The 14293-nt window shown below is 42.0% G+C and overlaps 1 protein-coding gene across 8 annotated transcripts in view; it reads right to left on the reverse strand.

The window, feature by feature from the left end:
* The window catches only part of SEMA6A (semaphorin 6A), a 205521-nt gene that overhangs the window by 137906 nt on the left and 53322 nt on the right, over positions 1–14293 (reverse strand). For 7 of the 8 annotated variants that reach the window (XM_045020630.1, XM_045020631.1, XM_045020638.1 and 4 more), the window contains one exon: positions 11877–11985. The exons of the other annotated variant lie outside the window; for it this stretch is intronic. The gene's annotated coding sequence lies outside the window, so the exon portion shown is untranslated. The remainder of the gene's footprint in view (positions 1–11876; positions 11986–14293) is intronic. 8 annotated transcript variants of the gene reach the window in all.

Genomic DNA, 14293 nt, shown 5'->3' on the forward strand with positions numbered 1-14293 from the left:
TATGTCTACACAGCAATTTGTGCCACCCGACTCAGGCTTGCAGGGCTCAGGGACTGTTTAATTGTGATGCAGACATTCAGATTTGGCTAGAACCCAGCCTCTAGGACCCTGCAAGGTGGAAGGGCTCCAGAGCCTAGGCTCTAGCCAAGCCTGAACATTTATGTTGCAATTAAACAGATCCTTAGTCCGAGCCCTATGAGCCCAAGTCAGCTGGTATAGGCCAGCCGCAGGTGCCTAATTGTAGTGTAGACGTACCCGTTGAGTCTGTCACTATAAGGCGTGTTTTCTAATAGTTTAAGCACACTTGTGGCTCTTCTCTGAATCCTCTCCAAGTTATTGACATCCTTCTTGAATTGTGGGGACAAGATCTGGACCTAATATTCCAGCAGCAGTTGCACCAGAGCCAAATACGGAGATAAAATAACCTCTCTACTCAAATGATTCCCCTGTCTGTGCATTCCAGGGTCACGTTAACTTCTTTTGGCCAAAGCCTTACATTGGGAGCTCATGTTCAGCTGGTTATCTACCATGACCCCCAAATCTTTTTCACGATCACTGTTTCCCGGGACAGAGTCCCCCCTATCATAAGTATGGCCTACATTCTTTGTTCCTAGGTGTATACAGTGATAAAGTTCCTCCTCTACCTTGGTGGGTCCTGCACTTATTGGCAGATTTGCTCGCCTCACAGATTCACCCTGTGGGTCAGGAAACAGCCCAGAGACCTTCCCGTCTGGTAGAAATCACAGTCCAGGTCAATTCCTCCTGTGTTTGATCAGGAGTTGGGAGTTTTGGGGGCAACCCGGGCCCACCATCTACTCTGGATTCCAGCCCAGGGCCCTGTGGACTGCAGCTGTCTAGAGTGCATCCTGGTACAGTCATACGACAGCTACAACTCCCTGGGCTACTTCCCCATGGCCTCCTCCCAACACCTTCTTTGTCCTCACCAGCAGACCTTCCTCCTGATGTCTGATAACGGTTGTACTTCTCAGTCCTCCAGCAGTATGCCTACTCACTCTCAGCTTCTTGCATGCCTCTTGCTCCCAGTTCCTCGCACGCCACGCCACTTCCTCTCCTCTCCTCTGGCCTGACTGGAGTGAGCCCTTTTATAGCATCAGAGGGGCCTTAATTAGAATCAGGGTCTTAACAGCCTCGCCTGACTCTTAGCAGGTTAATTGGAGTCAGGGGTTCTCATTAGCCTGGAGCAGCCCCTGCTCTGGTCACTCAGGGAACAGAAAACTGCGTATCCAGTGGCCAGTATATCTCCCTTCTACTACTCTGCTGTTCACAACTGGCCTGGGTCTATCACAATACATTTTCACTGTGCCACATTAAAATGCATATTGTTTGCTTGTACCCTCTTTACCAAGTGAACCAGATCTCCTCCAGGCTTGTGTCGTCTGCAAACTTTATCAGTGATGATTTTATGCTTTCTTCCAGGTCATTGATAAAAATGTCAAATAGCGTAGGGCCAAGAACCGATCCCTGTGGAACCCCACTAGAAACAAACCTGCCTGATGATGTGTCTCCATTTACAATTACAGTTTGAGACCTGTTGGTTAGCCAGTTGTTCATCCATTTCATATGTTCATGTTAATTTTATACTGCTCCTTCTTCTTCCAAAAATGGCAGAGGCGCCTAGCTCCAAAGAGGATTCCTGGCTGTGAATTGTTAGCAGAGGTAGGTGCCTATCTCCTTGATAAGTGTGGGTCTTAACACACACATCTGTGGTTGGCTCAAGTGGCTAGTTTAGGAGGCTCCCTGCCTAGCATGCTAGCTTTTGTGAACTGTAGTCTAAGGCACCTGTCTCTCCCCATTCATTGTACAGAAGCTTTGGTTCCTAATTCAGGCTGTATGAATTGCATTGATTTTCCAGGTGGCATTCTTTTGTGCATCCAGGCCAAGATGACGTTAAAGTTGGGAGATACATCTGTGTTAAAATGCAAGAATAGAGCACTGAGCAAAAAGACATCTTAATATAGATATGTTTTTGTTCCTTTTCTTAATCTTACTGCAACAAGGAAAGCCCAAACTGTAAATATGATTTCTGTCAAGACAACATTGTTGAATGCCTAGCAAAGTAATTACTCCTACACAGAGAAGATAAGATCCTTCTGTTAATCACATCAGAGGAATTCTCAAAATTCAGCTGTATTTCAAGTATGTTTAAAAGCAGTTTGATATTAGATCAGTAGATAACCATTCCTGATCACACCATTGCTGGCAGGAAGAACAAGCTGGGTAGATAGTTAACTTATGGAGTCCCGATCCTGAACTCCTTACTTGGGCAAGGAGTCAATGGACATTTTGCCTGAATAAGGGCTATAGAATGAAGCCCATGATTTAGGAGTTGTAAGCTTTCAACATATTTCAGATACATTGTAAGTGAACTGAACTCAGGGTAAGAGCAGGATGGCCCTGTGCGTTGTGCTTAAGAGAGAAATGTGGTTATAAAGGCCACATAATCCACACCAGGAGAGCAGTGGCTCCACAGAATGATATGTCCCCCCCGCCCCGGGAGCCCACAGAGAACCTCTCTGTGCCAACTCCATGCAACTAGGTCTGCACAGCTGTGGGGAATGATGGAAGGGAAGTAGGGCCAGGGAGCAGCTGTTTATGCCTTGGTCAGTCAGTTGTATTTCTGCCAGAAAAATCAGCAGAAACTCATGCTATTGTAGGAGCAACAATAACTTCTCATCTGTGTCATCTGCTTCCCATACAGGGGAAGTGGTGCACAGGTTTGGCCAAAGTAGGTAGTGGCAGCAGAGGTCCTGAGAAAGTCATGGATGGGGTCAGGAGAACAGACTGACTTGTCCCCTACACAAAGACTCCAGGTATCAGGAGCACAATATGGAAAAGAACTGTAGAATTTAATAGATGTTAAACCAGTAGAGTTCTATAGCTATTTAATAGAGTTCTGCTATGAAATAACTCTAAAAATATATGGGTCAGATCCTCATTTGATATAAAGTGGCATTATATTGACATCAGTGCAGCTTCCAAAATGATAGTCTTCACATGGTACTCCTGTTACATGTTATCCTGGCTCTTCCTTTCCAGATTTTATTTAAATTTTCTCAGGAATTTTAGTGTTTATGAACAAATAAATGAAAAATCAGTGAAAAAATTAACTTCACATTTTCCTGGATAAATATTGGGGGATGGGAGGACAAAAGAAAAGCAACAAGTAAAAATATTGAAAGTAAAAACAGGTTAATGCTGGGCTGCTAACCATGCCTCTCTCCTTCTAGGGAAGGGGGTGTTCTGGCTCTTCTTTTTTTTAGGAATTGAGCACTGATTGTACACATATGCATATGCGTGCTTGTATATGTGGGTGTGGGTGTGTCTTCTACATAATGAATATCATCAAATTTTAGTTATGTGAAATGTGTTAAAAGTCCTTGTCTGGGACAGCACAGAAGAACTGTAGGACCAGTTCTATGTGTCTGGCAACTTAATGTAGAAGGTCTGTCACATGTCAAGTGTGAGTCCCTTTAAAGAGTTGTCAAAGTGCATAAAACTGATGTTGTAGCTCTATAAGAAACTCATGCTGCAGAGAATGAGCAAGCTGGGAAAACTGAGAAACTCACAGACTGGGCCTCATTTTTTACCCTAAACAATCAGACTTTTCACTTGGCCAGATGGAACACCGAACACAACTCAGACATGTGCTTTCTAATGAAAGACAATAGCGGTGTTCCTCTGTAAACTTCATAGACAGTACTGGGAAAGTTTCTTTATGTAGCACACCACATTCTGCATTTTGGCTTTAGAATTTTGCTGATTGAATCAACACCAAAACTGCACTGGAATTTCCACAAAAAGTGAACTGGGTTGCATATACTGCTGGTATTGAAAACGAGATATTGTACCAAGTTGATTCCAGAAAACTATGACCACTTTGTTCAACTTCTTATCAAAGTTGCCATGAAACACATTCTCTTCAGCTATTGCAAGCCTTGCTGGCAGCCAGAGATAAGCATTCTTCAAACAGTATGAGAAGAGCTGTGATCTGGACACAGCAAAAGCACTAATAGAGTCATTGAACTCTGCCCTCCCAAAGAGATGGAATGAGACTGTGGAGGGTCTTGACTTCATTCTTTCCAACTGCGAAGCCTGGGCACTCCTCCATAAGCCTGAAATCACTGACCCTGTAAAACCAAAAGTGATGGCCAATGCCGTTGCCTCATATCTTCTCTGTAACTCAAAGACCTAAATTAACAAAATGACTGGACACAAGGTTCAGAAAGAGTTCTTCCTATCTGACAAAGCCCCACTACTTCACTGCTCTCATCTCCATATACTATAGAAGATAGGAACAAAGCCCTCATGGCCACTAAAAGTGGAAAAGCTGCTGGCAAGGATGGCATTGTAACCAATTATTTTAATTTATTATTCATTTATTGTGTGATGCTATGATTAATTAACATGTCATGTTATATATAATATATATGCTAAACAGAATTAAGTTGTAGGATTATAGAAATATAAGACTGATCAGTATTTAGAAGGAATAATTATGTATTAGCTATCTAAGTAAGGCTGAAACTCAAGAAATGCAGCAGCAAATGAACTCTATGATATTGGATGGTTAACACACTCCACCTCAATCCATTGCCATAGTTACAGAACCATTGTCCTGAACTTCAACTCCATACATGGAGTATAAAATCCAGGAAGGGAACGGACAATGTGGACTCACAAGGATGGAGCGCATGATGCCAGGTGGCCCCATGGAGAGTTATAGCCTCTTTGGGAAGAGATGTAAATGGGAGACCCACGGTATCAGCAATGGTGAGGGGGCCACCATTTTTTATTTATTATTGATACTGGGGTATCAATTAGCATAATCAGTGATAAAAATCCAGAATTATCTTCTTAGCAGGACAAACTAGGGTGCTAACAACATTTGCAAGTAACCAGGTCACAGCTGTATGCTCTAAAAGAGTGGTGATACAAATAGGAGACATGAAGAGAACACATGTATTTACACTTGCCAGTCTGAAGGAACTCTACAATTTACTGGGAGTAGATTTTTTGAGAAAACATAGGCACATTATAGATTTGACCAATTGCTCACTATGTGTAACTACAGCACAGACATTAGACAATCAGCCTGCTGTCATTCCCATATGTGACATTGTTTCAACAATAACAAAACCAGGCATGTGTACCCTAGAAAACATTGCAGAAGGGAGAGCTGATATACAGGCATTAGTGGCTAAACATGTTGACGCTTTTGCTAAACACAAGCATGAGTGTGAAAGGATGGAAGTAACTATTGAAATTGCAGGAGGGGATTTTCCCTCACAGAAGCAGTATTCTTTTCCAGATCAGGTCAGACCTCATATTGCTAAGACCATTGAATCTTTGCTGCAACAAGGAATCATTCATGAGTGTACTTCAGTATGCAATTCTCCAGTTTGGCCAGTACAAAAACCAGATGGGTCATGGCGTCTTACTATTGATTATCGAAAATTAAATCAAGTGACTCCAGCTTGTGCAGGTGTTGTAGCCAAAATGCCTGACCTAAATAAATCTATATCCAAAGCAAAATGGTTTTCTACCATTGATATTGCCAATGGCTACTGGTCAGCACCTGTTTTAAGGAAAGTCAACACCATCTGGCTTTCATGCTAGAAGAGGTTCAGTACCCTTTCCAAGTCTTACTCCAAGCATTCCGTAACAGTCCATCTATCTTTCATTGACAAATGAAGCAAATTCTGTATAGGTTTTCCAAGCCATCTGTTTTATTTCAATATGTAGTTGACATTTGTTTAGCAACAGAGACTCAAGAGGAACAGCTGGAGTGCCTGGATGAGCTTTTACAAATCATCAAGGAAGCAGGACTGAAGTGTAACCCAACAAAGGTATGACTAATAGTCCCAAAAGTGTTTTTTTGTTTTGTTTGTTTTCCTTTTGTTTTTATGTATCACATTGTCTCAAGGAGGTTGAACAGCAGCCCAACAGAAGGTGGATGCAATTCAGGAATTGCCTATGCCCACTGACATAACTTCTTTACCTTCTTTTCTATGTGCACATAGTGTAGGTATAGGCAGAATCCCCTTATAAAAAAGGGGTGCCCAGAGTGGTAAAATTGAGCTTCCTATGGGAAAACTCCAGCAGGAACCATCCGTCTGTTGATGATCAATCCATGAGTGACCGATCAGACCCTAACACTATCTAGGAGGAGGTGGATATGTCTGTAATTATAACTGGTGCATGGATCGATCTAGGAATTGTATATGCTGTGACATTCATAACTTTGTTGGTAACTTTAATAAAATTGGTAAGAGATAGTGGACCTTGTTCTCATGATTGTATGTTACTTGCCTATGGTTTCATGTGTTCCTATGAGCTCTAGATCTAAACCAGGCAGAGAGAACTCTGTTGAACTCGAGATTGTAGCTGTCAGAGCTGAACCCTCCATGGTGTAATATAACATCATTAAAATTAACTTTAAATAAAAATAAAGGCTACAGCATGTATTCAAAATTCCTTAAGAGTTTGGCCAACGGGACAAGCATGGTTGGCAGACCTATTTATTTGCAGGGACTATCCCACAAAGCTGGTGTGAGGAGATAGTCATTGTCCTTCTCAAACATGGGAAACCACCTCCTTATGCCACCAGCTAATGCCCAATATCACTCCTCTCTACAACTCTCAAGTCAATGAAGATGCCCAGTTACACCCCTATCTTTGAGGCCATCCTCAAAGGAACAGGCCAGTTTTAGACTGGTATGAAGCTGCTGCAACCAGATACTCACTATTACTAGTCTCATTGAGGCTGGCTCCCAGCAGAATCTAAAATCTGAAACAGCACTTATAAATTTATTTGCCAACTACAACACAGTATGGGGATATGAACTATTGCTCAAAGGACGAAGAGCATCAAATGCCATAGCACAATGCAACTCTTGGTCACAGTATTGCGCTATCATAGATACCATGTCCTTTTAAATCATCAGATCAGGGAAGCATGCACCCTCAATGATGGTCTGCCTCAGAGGTTCATGCCGGCTCCTTCACTATTCAACATCAATATTAGTGACTACCTGACAAAATTTTGCATGAATTCATTTATGCTAACGACATTGCTCTTGCAGCACAAAGCAAAGATCTTACCACCATCAGCAACACCCTCTCTAGCAACCTCAAGATAATGGCAGAATACTTTCAGTATTGGAAGTTCCTCCCCAGTGCCTTCAAATCCTTAGTAATAGCCTATCACCTAAACAAAAAGGCCTCAAGGAACCACTCAGTGCCACCTTTTGTGGTCTGAAATGAGACCTATCTGAAGTGCCTGGGGGCAACTTTGGACAGAAGCTTGATTTTTAAGGCTAACCTGGAAAAAAGATATGAAGAAAAGTAAAAGCAAGGTCTAGCCTCACCTGAAAACTTGTGGGCACAATATAGGATACCAATGCACATTTAAAACAGTGACTCTAACCCTGGTATACTTGACCACTAAATATTGTGCACTAATCTGGGTGAGTAGCTCACATACCAAATCTCTGGATGCTCAACTGAATGCTGCAATGAGAATTCTAAATTGAACATTAACGTCAACCCCTGTTCAATGGTTGCCCATTCTGGCACATATAACTCCACCCAAAATCTGAAAACACCCACACAGAGCTCATGAGAACAACTTGATCTTACCAATTCATGGCCAAGTTGGTCTTCTCAATTTATGAGGACTTCTAGAACCTTCCAAAGACATGCCTGAAATTTTGCAAGCCCTTTGGGGATCAGGCTAAAGCTCTCAAAGCATCCTCATTGAATCCTGGCTGGCGCACATTTGAAATAATTCTGGGATAATGCTAATGTCCCATACAACACCTGATTGCTGACCTCACAAAAGAACTTCCACACTTCAGCCTATCCCAGAAACAATGGTCTGCACTGAACCATCTCAAAACATCATACATCAGATGCTGTCATCTTTGGAATATAAGAGACAATGCACAATGTGAGCATGGACACTAGTTGCAAACTGCAGACCACATTGCTTGCTTCAGTCCTTTGCTGTTGGCATCTCAGATGACACTTAGCCACTTCCAAAGGTAACTCACTGGCTCACTAATCTGGACTTGGTTGAATGTCGCTAACCTTTTTTGCCATTTGAAAGAAAAATCAGCTGCGCCCACTATAGTTGATTTATTCCACCTGAGGATCTGGCTGATAGAATTTAATTGAGAATGGTTCGCTTTGTATAGAGTTTTTTAACCATCCTATAGAATTCTATAGCAAGGATACAATTCTCTATTGAATTCTATAAAACAGTCCCAAAAATCTATAGAAAAGTTATCATTTGCTGTTAAATTCTAGAAGATTTTCCATAAGGGAAAGCTTCTTTTCTTCACACATTCCCAGGTTTTTTGGATTTTGAAGGTTGCACATTGGTCTCCTACAATGCCAAAACCCTGTCCTCTTTGAGGGGAGAATTTAGCAGAAACTGTATAAGGTGAATTGTGTGGAGTTTTTAGACTGTCCTTCTCAAGGGTTTTACTGGGGGAAGGTGTGATATGCTCCTTAGTTAGTAATTACACAGTAGCTTAGTTAGTAGTATTGTACTGTACATTTTTTATTCGCCATTTCTGAAGTTGTTTTTTCTTTAGTTCTTTCTGCTTTGTTCATTGCCGTTACATCCTTTCTGAGTACAGCTAAGAACCAAAGATAATAAAATTCATAGATTCTCAGTTGCTGTCCCTGTTTATGCGATCAAGGTTTGAAGCTAACCCAATGGTGTTGTTTAGGGGTGAAAAAAAAGCGCTCTGAGAATGTGCAAAAGATATCTGGACTGGAGAGTCAAGCCAGTTTAAGCATTTTTCATGATGTTCTCAGCAGGACTTGATAAAATCAGGGCATCAATCAAGAGCTTAGGGAAGGTGGTGAGGGAAGAGTAGATTTATTTTGGCTTTGTCTGTGTTCTTACTGCGGATGAATGTGTCCCAAAGCAGACCATTATTGCGGTTCCCAAAATAGCAATGAAAAGTTCAGATGTGGGGGTGCAAGAAAAGTGTAAAATTATCATAATTGAAAAGACAGTGTTGAAAGAGGTCGATATTATAATAAAATGTTTAAAATACAATTATAGCATCAAACTGAGAGCAAATCCAATTTTAAATAATAAAAAGTAGTTAGTTAAATAAGTAAAAATCATTGCTTTCAGTGTCCTTTCAGCTGAACTGAGCCCTTAGGAACACTCCATGTGTGGAATTGCTAGGCAATACAATATTACCAAAAGAGAAATCTTTAATGGTTTCAGTAGCTGAAAGAAAGATGCTTTATTCTCCCCCCCTCCCCCACACTTTAATTCACAACATTAAATCTCATACAGCTGACTTTTTAAAAACCCTTCTAGCTGATGACAGTGGAAGAAAGAAAAGGATTTGGAGGAGAGGAGAGGAGAGAATAGATTGAAGAAAATGGAAGAGCTGAGAGAGGCCCCAGCTGAGAAGAGTTTGCTGAGATTAGAACAGACTGAGAAAACAGTGGAGGTGTGTGTGTGGGGGGTGGGAAATAGAAAGAACTAAGGAAAGAGAGAAAGGTACTAGAGAGAGAGAGGAAGCTAAGGATCAAAAAGCTGAGAAATAGGATTATGCCTAGCAACGTATTAGCAGGTTAGAGGATGAGAATGTAGGAAAAATGTGATTGGCCAATCACTGATGGTCCCTGAAAAATGATAGCGACTGATGAAAACTGATCATATGAAACAGATTTCCTCCTCTCATCTTGTGGGAGCATAGAATTAAAAATATAAGGGGAACCTGGGATAGGGGAGCCTGGGTTGCTCTGTGTTTGCATGGGTTCTGAAGCAGCATAATACTTTTGCATATTAAAGGAGAAATTAAAGGCAAACACATTATGGCCTGCTAAGAAAGAAAGGAGTGACTGAAAGCATGTTAAAAGAAATGACAAAAAGAAGAAGGAAAGAAAAGAGTATGTCTCCATTTTGTTTGATCAGCATTCATCTATGTCAATCAACTCACAAAGAGGTCTGATGAGTTATTTTGACCTTATTTTGGGTGCAGGAAAAGTTATATATGATATGCAAGAGGTGAACAACAGATACTCTGAACTTAAGTCCAGAGTACAGCCAAGACTAATGCAGCTAAAAAGAGTTGCGAGGTTGCACCACTCCATGCATGGCCTACCCAGATTGCAACTCTGGGAGTGAGAGGAAAGCAGGTTTTACCTGACTGTTACTCCTGGGCAGGGAGGAAATTGAGAGTGAGTGAGCTTGAGCTCCACCCTCTCCTATTGCACCAGCTAGTGCAGCCCAGCTGACTTAGGGTTAGTAAAAAGTGACAAAGAGTCCTGTGGCACCTTATAGACTAACAGACGTATTGGAGCATAAGCTTTCGTGGGTGGCGTTTTGCAGTTTCTCCTCCCTTGGTGTTCACACCTCAACTGCTAGAAGAGGGCCTCATCCTCCCTGACTGAACTAACCTCGTTATCTTTAGACTGATTCTTGCCTGCATATTTATACCTGCCTCTGGAAATTTCCACTACATTCATCTGATGAAGTGGGTATTCACCCACAAAAGCTTATGCTCCAATACATCTGTTAGTCTATAAGGTGCCACAGGACTCTTTGTCGCCTTTTACAGATCCAGATTAACACAGCTACCCCTCTGATACTTTGGATACACTGTGAGGAGAAAATATGCTGCCCCAACTTGGGAGATCATTTCCCAACCACAGTCCAACCAGGGTAGAGAATTCTCGGGTTCAGAACAGGTTAATGAACTGGGGCAACATATGTGATACAGAAATAGATGTGTGTGTATTCTATATATTATATCTAGGGGATTTATTCTTCTGGCACTACAGAATGGTTACCAATGCCTGATATGTTTAGAGGGAAAATTGTTTATATGATGAGTTCAGAAAATATAATGCAAATTTTGGCCCTAATTAAGTGACCTTCACAAGACTCCTATGAGGTAGGAGAGTATTGTGATGCCCATGGAACTGATGGGCAAATTGAGCTACGATGTAACTTGTCCTGCAGCTTGAATCAGTGGCAGAATCCGGAAGAGTGTCAGAAGCCCAAACTCCTGGAGTGAAATCCTTGTCCCATTGAAATCAATAGGAATTTTGCCATTCACTTCACTTGAGTCAGGATTTCACTACTGGTGACCTGCTACACTGAGTAGACCATTCTTTGCCTTATTCTAACTGAAAAATATTATCATCTTGGTGGAAGTTAAATGCCAGTGATGGACATTAAATTCCCCTCAGACTAATTATGAGAAATTAGTATTGCACTCTGCAAACTAAATTTTAGTATCTTGGCCTAGCTAGGGAAGTAACTAGATTACATTTACACAAGAGAGGAAATTCTAGTCTGGGACTTACTGGTGATTATTAGAGCTGAAAAACATTTGCTAATGAAGCCTGCCCTGTTACCAGAGAGAGAAGATGGTGTGTGTCTGCTCATTTCCTTGGAACCATCTGTTAGCTAATCTCTCTCACTTGTGACAGGCCCAGGTAAATCCCAGCTGAAAAATTCTAGGGTTGTTTAAGTAGGTTCTGTCACAGTTCAGGGCAACTGCACTTGTATTCCCCCTCTATAGTTCACCAAGGGAACCCCCTCTGAAGCTTCTGGCTCCCCAGCCATCACCTCTCTTGGATGGAGACATCTCTCTTCTCTCTCTCCTGAGGTGGGTATTTTCAGGCTGCATGGTTCCCTGCCTACACTGTAAATTCCTCAGCAAGTCAGTCTGCCTAGGCAGGCCTGCTTTATCTTCTCCAAAGATATTATGAGCATAATTTCCCACAGTTAATTACCATACAGTTCTTTTAAACAAGCACATTTATTCTTCAGGTGAAACCATTACAGAAAAAAAAAGTATCAAAACAATACATACATGCTATAAAGCCTGGCAGAGTTCACCCACAGCTCCAACCTTGGGCTCTAGTAGGTGTCAGATCTTCCAATCCTTCTCTAAGGATTGTGCCCTCACACCAGTGCGTAATCTGTAATGAAAGAGGTGACGAGGCTCAAGCAATTTTTTTACTTTCATAACTGACACCGCAAATCCAGAGATGCTGGGGCTAGAACTGCCAAACCTACAGATGCTGGGTCAGCCATGGCAAACCTTGGCACAAATTAAACACTACCCATCCCCTACCCTCCTTGGATAGAAGGCCCTGTCCATTTGCTAGATCAGAAAGAAGGCCCTGAGTCATTTTAAACTCAGACTATTTATCCAAAAGTCCTTTCTTTGCCTGCTAGCCTCTGGAGAATCTAGTTTAAACTAGTATATGTGAGCCTCCCCAGGAGGTGGTACATCTTTGGAAGTGTTACAACCTGAGTGAATTTACCTAATCACCTTCCACTGTTCCTAGATCCTGGAGGGGCTGTGCTTGCCCTCCCACATACAATTACATACAATCACTGGCCTACAACGATACATAAACTTCATTCAGTAAGCTCTCCCAAAGATATTGCAGGAAATCGTTGTATCTGTCACAATTTCTAGTTACTCCCCTGAGGCCAACACTGATATAACAAAATGGGAAGGAAGTGAAATACACTGGAGAGTACAGCCAGTTAGAACATTTTTCATTAAACCAACAAGTGGTCAGGAAACCATGTAGGAACAGAAGCCTGTTTGAGTCTTTATACAAATGGGAATTTTCCAGCTACTAATGGACACAAACTTTGATTTCTGAGTTAAAACTTTGCCCTTTTTCTAATCCAGCTCACCAAACATAAACATAAGAATGGAACCTCTACTGGTAAATATTGACATTATATATTTATATGCTTTAACATAAGCAATATACACAAATAACAATAGAATTGAACAGCTTATATATAACAGAGGGAAAATATGGAAAAACATTAAATTGCATGAAATAAACATCACACTAAATTTGTGTTATCATTTATGAAACTCCATTCTCTGAAAAATAATTTCGCATATTATTCTCAACAGCATCATTTATAACATTATTGGTGACTGGCTCTTTTACTGGTGCTATATCTGAAATCAGCACCCTTCCCTTACTGCTGTGACTTCCTGTGGTGGCTGTTTGGATTTCACATAGAATATGCATTAGAGCTCACACATAGGGCCTACACACCACTTTAGCCCTATTTTGAAGGTATAAGTGAATTTAAGCAGCGCATAAGCATTGTATGGGCCCTCTGCCCAGTAGTGAATTTTCACTGTCAGAGTTAAGTCTTTTTCTTTTTAACTGCATAAAGGCCAAATCTGGTGTTATAAATTACCTATATTTTCTATGGGCTAGAACACCTGGGGTAAAATCATGGCCCCCAATAAAGTAATTGGGGCCTGGATACACACAGGTATGTAGGCACCTAAGTCCCATTTTTAGGTACCACTGTGGTCTGCAAAAGCCCAGCTTGGCTGCTGCCTAACCCTGTGAGCAGCTAAACTCACTCAGCGCATAAGTTTTTGCAGTAAAAGATCTTTAAGCACCTACGTTTCCGCCTCTGGGCATGTACACTGCAGCCTCACTGTAGGTGCCTAGAAGCCTATCCTGCCCAAGCCCCTGAAAGAACAAAGTTTGCTCACCTATTTTGCATATGGAGTCCAATCCGGCTGGTGTGCCCCGAGGCTGCCTACAGATTAGGTCTCATTCAGAGGAGATGCTGATGCCCATCTTATAACTTTTAGCCCAGTGGCTAGAGTACTCACTCGGGATGTGGGCGACCCAAGGTTAATCCTCCCTTTTGCAAGTGGTCCTCCACACCCCTCAGGAAAATGCTCTAGCCATTGGGCTATGGGATATTCTGGTGTGAGTCTCTCTGTCTGTTGGAGCTATTCCATTTTGCATAAATACTTAAACGGTCACTGGGACAGAGAGTGACTGTATAGACCAGTAGTTAGGTCACCCGCCCAGGCAGAGGGGGAAATTGAACCTGGGTCTCCCATATCCTGGGTGAGTGCTTTAACCACAGATGGGCATCAGCATCTCCTCTGGATGGGTTTTGAATGACACCTGCTGGATTGGACTCCATATGCAAAATAGGTGAGCAAACTTTGTGCTTTAACCATTAGTCTAAACATTCTAACCTGGGGAGGTTCCTCCTCCTCTGGCTGTTTTGTTAAGTACCTGGTTTGTGGTTGTGGCTCCCTACAAAAGACAGGCACCTCTCTGCAGCCCGGACTTAGGACACAACCCTCTAGTCAGTATCTTTCATTGGGTAGCTTAGGCAGGGAGCAGCCTAGCATGCTGGCTTTTGTGGATTGCATTCTAAGGCACCTCTCTGCACTATATAGGGACCGTTGGCACCTAACTCAGGTTCTGTGTA

This window comes from Mauremys mutica, chromosome 6 (genome assembly GCF_020497125.1).
Source record: "Mauremys mutica isolate MM-2020 ecotype Southern chromosome 6, ASM2049712v1, whole genome shotgun sequence".
Classification (NCBI taxonomy): Eukaryota; Metazoa; Chordata; order Testudines; family Geoemydidae; genus Mauremys; species Mauremys mutica.